We start from the raw sequence: 4,949 nt of genomic DNA on the forward strand, positions 1-4,949 counted from the left end.
CGCCATCTGTTCTGGGGGTCCGTTGTTTCTGGAAAGGTGGGGATCGGTTCCCTGGGAGGTGGAGAAGGTAGAGGTATAGGTGTAGGACAAGGAATGGGCAGAGGTAAAAAAAAGAGGGTTTGAAGCAGGAGGAGGAGGAAGAGGGTGGTGGGGGGGAAAGGGGTGCATCAAAGGTTATGGCTGGCGGTTTTTCTCGCTTCACAGCAGCCTCCAGCTGTGCCAGCTTTTCTATTACTGACTGCAACTGCTGCCAAGTGAGCCCCGGCCCCTCTTCACGCTCTTGAGGCGATCCGGGCGTAGACAAAGGCAACGGAGCGTATATGCTAGGTATAATTTGTTCATGTTGAGCGGCGATATCTGGGGGCTGTTTTTTCCTAGGCAGATTTTTTACTTGCTTCCTGATTCTGTAGGGTTTCCTTTAAGCGTATGGTTAGGAAGGCTTGGGAACTGTCAGATGGCTGATTAATATCGGCAGTCCCAGGGAGTGGAGCAGAAGTCAAGGGCACAGGAGCAGGCGGACAAGCTCCAGGAAAGCCAAAAGTCTCTCTCGCTGCATTATGTTTTTCTCCCCGCGTTTCCCCTTCGCTTGCGGTTGGAGAGAGAGCAGCAAAAGCAGACGCAGATGCTTTACGATCTGCTTTCATTTCTTGCAGAGTTGTCTTAATTAATTTCCATAAAGTTGCAAGACCTTTAACTTCTTTAGACCCGTCACTAATTTCATCCCATAGGGAGGTTCCGATAGCTTCCCGGGTACTAAGCTCAAAAGTTGTACCCACACTAATTAAAAGGTTTCTGTCCTTGTTCCATTGTAAAAGCCGCTTTAAACAAGCTTCATCATATTTTATGTCTCTCTTTGAGAGTATATGGAGGAGCTTAACTACTGCTTCTTCTTTGGAAAGCGTAGACCCCATCTCCTCCCCCGACCGCTCACCTCCTTTACGGGCGAATCCTCACCTCGCCTCCTTTACGGGCCAATCCTCACCTCGCCTCCTTTACAGGCGAATCCTCACCTCGATGGGCGAAAAAACGACAGCGCTGTCTTCCTGCCTCTATGGGCACACCAGCCGGGGCAGCCGGTCTATCGGTTGGGATCCTCCCGTCCTCCTCTTATCCTGCCGTTCATTCTCCAAACATAGTGCAGAATTTGGGGGTCCCTGTTCGGGCGCCAATTGCGGGAGCATAATCATGGACTCAACGACAGATCAATATGATCATAGTTGAAGACCCTTTACTAGAGCATCAGACATCATTTTATACATTGGTTACATCCGTACATGCGTTTAGCTATTTTACTATTGGTTACACACATTATTCACACACTGTCCACGCGCCTAGTTACACTTCATGATTGGTTATATCAACACTGTACATGCGCATAAACATAAGACATAATTGGTTATACTAACTAAAACATACGAGACTTATCTCAGTCTAATTGGTCAAGATAAACTGCCAAATTGAGGTTCTTTGTGCCAAGTTCCCTTTATCATGGAATGCGCACCTGTGTTCTTCTAATTGGTATCTTTCTTTTTTTGTCTTCTTGTTTATTCCGTTCAAGGCCTTCTAAAGGTGTCTGGAATGCTCTTGTGACTGTTAGCTAAATATGTTCCCACAATTGCTCACCACCCACTGACTGATGCCCAGTCAGTTCCTGAGCAGTGATCCGCCCCCCCCCTGGCCAGCTTCCCCCCCTGTTTATATACTGGGCATGACATCACATGGTATGGAATACCCCTTTGGCCACTTTGGGTCAGCTGCCCTGGCTGTGTCCCCTCCCAACTTCTTGTTCCCCTCCAGCCTTCTCGCTGGCTGGGCATCAGAAGCTGAAAAATCCTTGACTTAGTCTAAACACTACTTAGCAACAACTGAAAACATCAGTGTGTTATCAACATTCTTCTCACACTAAATCTAAACCACAACATTATACCAGCTACTAGAAAGAAAATTAACTCTATCCCAGCTGAAAAGAGGACAGGGAGGCTACAAGGGTGGCTTCCGTGAGAAGCTGCTAGAAGCTTCCCCTGCATCCGAGAGCACCAATGCCAGCTGGCTCCAAGATGGACCCGCCACTGGCCAAAGCTGAGCCCATCAGCGATGGTGGTAACGCCTCTGTGATAACATATTTAAGAAAGGGTAGAAACTGCTGCGCAACAGCAGCCAGGAGAGAGGAGTGAGAATGTGTGAGAGAAGCAATCCTGCAGACTGCAAGGTCAATGAAGAAGAAGGGGGAGGGGGTGCTCCAGGCGCCAGAGCAGATTCCCCTGCAGCCTGTGGTGAAGACCATGGTGAGGCAGGCTGTACCCCTGCAGCCCATGGAGGTCCACGGTGGAGCAGATATCCACCTGCAGCCCGTGGAGGACCCCACGCCAGAGCAGGTGGATGACCAAAGGAGGCTGTGACCCCGTGGGAAACCCGTGCTGGAGCAGGCTCCTGGCAGGACCTGTGGAGAGAGGAGCCCACATTGGAGCAGGTTTTCTGGCAGGACTTGTGACCCCGCAGGGGACCCATGCTGGAGCAGTATGCTCCTGAAGGACTGCACGCCATGGAAGGGACCCATGCTGGAGCAGGGGAAGAGTGTGAAGAAGGAGCAGCAGAGACAATGTGTGATGAACTGACCATAACCCCCATTCCCCATCCCCCTGTGCCGCTAGGGTGGAGGAGGTAGAGAATTCAGGAGTGAAGTTGAGCCCGGGAAGGAGGGAGGGGTGGGGGGAAGGTGTTTTTAGATTTGTTCTTATTTCTCATCTGCTCTGTTTAATTGGCAATAAATTAAATTAATTTCCCCAAGTCAAGTCTGTTTTGCCTGTGACGGTAATTGGCAAGTGATCTTTCCTTGTCCATATCTCAACCCATGAGCTTTTTGTTCTATTTTCTCTCCCCTGTCCAGTTGATGAGGGGGAGCGATAGAACGGCTTTGGTGGGCACCTGGCATCCAGCCAGGGTCAACCCACCACAGGCATGAAGACCAGGCTGCTGGTGTCTGGCACCCTTAGAGAAACAGGAGGCAACAGGGAGATGTAAAGAGGGAAGATGAGAGGATCAAAGTGAGAAGGATCTTTGCAGGGCCCCTCTGAAGGAATTAGATTCTTGCACAAGAGGTGGATGCCACAGCAAATTCCACAAGCACAGAAGCACTGAACACCCCAGGTTGTACTTATAACACATCCATATATCAAACAGGCACAGCACAGTTGTTTTGTATGCTGATCTACAAAAACCTGCCACAGAGGATTTATCCCTGCTTTAGTGACAACGTACTCCCCTTTTACCTCTGCAGAGCTAGTTGTTGGGAAACACTACAGCCCAGGTCCCCAAAGCAGACCTCTCCAATGCTACCCTCCTTCCAAGAGCATGAGACGATATTGTAGCCCAGAGCTCTATCTGCCACATCACAATAAATTGTGGAGAAGAGGTCCTGGCACACTCTGCAGCTGGTGGATGCTCTGCTCAGCAGGACAGTGTGGAGGGCAGCACCTGACTCAGCAGCTTACCTGCAGCAGTGGTACAGTGCTGCAGCCTCCCCCTGCCCCAGGACTGCACTGCCAGGCACAGCTGGATGGGCACAGCTGGATGGCAGCCACAGCTGGTGTGGGAGACAGAGAGGGAGACGGTGGGACTGCACCACACTAATGTGAGAAAGACAATCTTAGCTGTGGGAGATTGTGAGGAGGATGGGAGCCTTAACACTAGAGATTTGACAGGACTTGGAGGTCTTGCTCCCACTTGCTTCAGTGAGTTTTGCCCATTGTGTTGCTCAGAATATTTTGAATGGGAAATACTTTGGCAGAATTGCTGAGTTTTGTGTGTCCTCACCACTCCTCCACCTTCCCCAAGTGGTCTGTGGCTCTCTACATTGGATGCTTTCACTCCTGGCCTGCCCTAGTACTTGAAAGTCATTGTTCCTGGATGTCCCCCAGAAGCCTCTGCTCCCTGCTATGAAGTGGCTTAAGCTCACATACTTTTTCCTTTACTTTGACGCTCACCAGATGTGGACTTCTCTTTACCTGCTTTGAAGCACTTCATGTGACCTCCAGTCACATCAACAGCCAGCCACTAAAGACAGCATCAGACTATTACCCCCAGAGACTAGGCTCACCCCGCACACAAATGAGCCATGAGAGACACCATGAATGAGACCATGACCTTGGCAGTCATGGTCCTGGGCACTGCCACCACAATCCCCAGCAGAGGCACAGGGGCCTCCTTGGACTACCACCCCATGCAGGCAGCTGTCCCTGGGGACTACAGGCAAGGGCCACCCCCAGTGTCATCCCCCTGCAAATGCCTCACCACAGACACAGTAGAGGCCAAGAATGGCACCAGACTAAAACTGAGCATCTGAAGTGGAGCTGCAGTAGACAAGAGACAGTCCCGAGGCACTGGAGTGACAAAAACCTCCTGCGGGGATCTTGACTGCATTTCAAACAGGACATGAATACTAACCATACAGCTTGGACCCTCGGGGGGATTTTGGCTTTCCAAATACTGGAGATCTGAAAATCATTGGCTACTTCTAAGCAAGAACAGGAGGATGCTCAGGGCACTGTAACAGTGGGCCACTGGGAAGGTGCAGGAGAAGAGATCCTGCAATCCTGGCCTGGTCCCTACCCCACGTGTTTCTCAGGCCCCTTGTTGCTTCCAGTTTAGGTTTTGTTTCTGTTTTGTTCTGGGCATGGCACCAGTTCCTGAGCACTTTACCACACCCTACAACCAAGCCTGGCCCTGAGGTGGAGAAATGTCCCAGCTCTACCACCACCATACCCCTAGCATGACGTCCCCTTCCATCCCCCCATGCCTGGCTCCTGAGCTTGCCACGCTCAGGCCATGTAGCAGCAATCCTGAGAAAGCAAATGAAGGCACAGCCACTGACCCAGACATTTCATTTCCCAGAGGGAATGCCATTGGTACAGCAAGGGCTTGTGTCCCTGCCCTGCATGTAATCACCAGTC

The 4,949-nt window shown here is 50.9% G+C and overlaps 1 long non-coding RNA gene across 1 annotated transcript in view; it reads left to right on the forward strand.

Annotated features, from left to right (window-relative positions):
* Positions 1-542: 542 nt before the first annotated feature.
* Positions 543-4,949, forward strand: part of LOC121232978 — a 6,994-nt gene continuing 2,587 nt past the window's right edge. The window contains exon 1 of the long non-coding RNA XR_005931784.1: positions 543-808. This is a non-coding gene — a long non-coding RNA (uncharacterized LOC121232978). The remainder of the gene's footprint in view (positions 809-4,949) is intronic.

This window comes from Aquila chrysaetos, assembly GCF_900496995.4.
Source record: "Aquila chrysaetos chrysaetos chromosome W unlocalized genomic scaffold, bAquChr1.4 W_unloc_2, whole genome shotgun sequence".
Taxonomy (NCBI): domain Eukaryota; kingdom Metazoa; phylum Chordata; class Aves; order Accipitriformes; family Accipitridae; genus Aquila; species Aquila chrysaetos.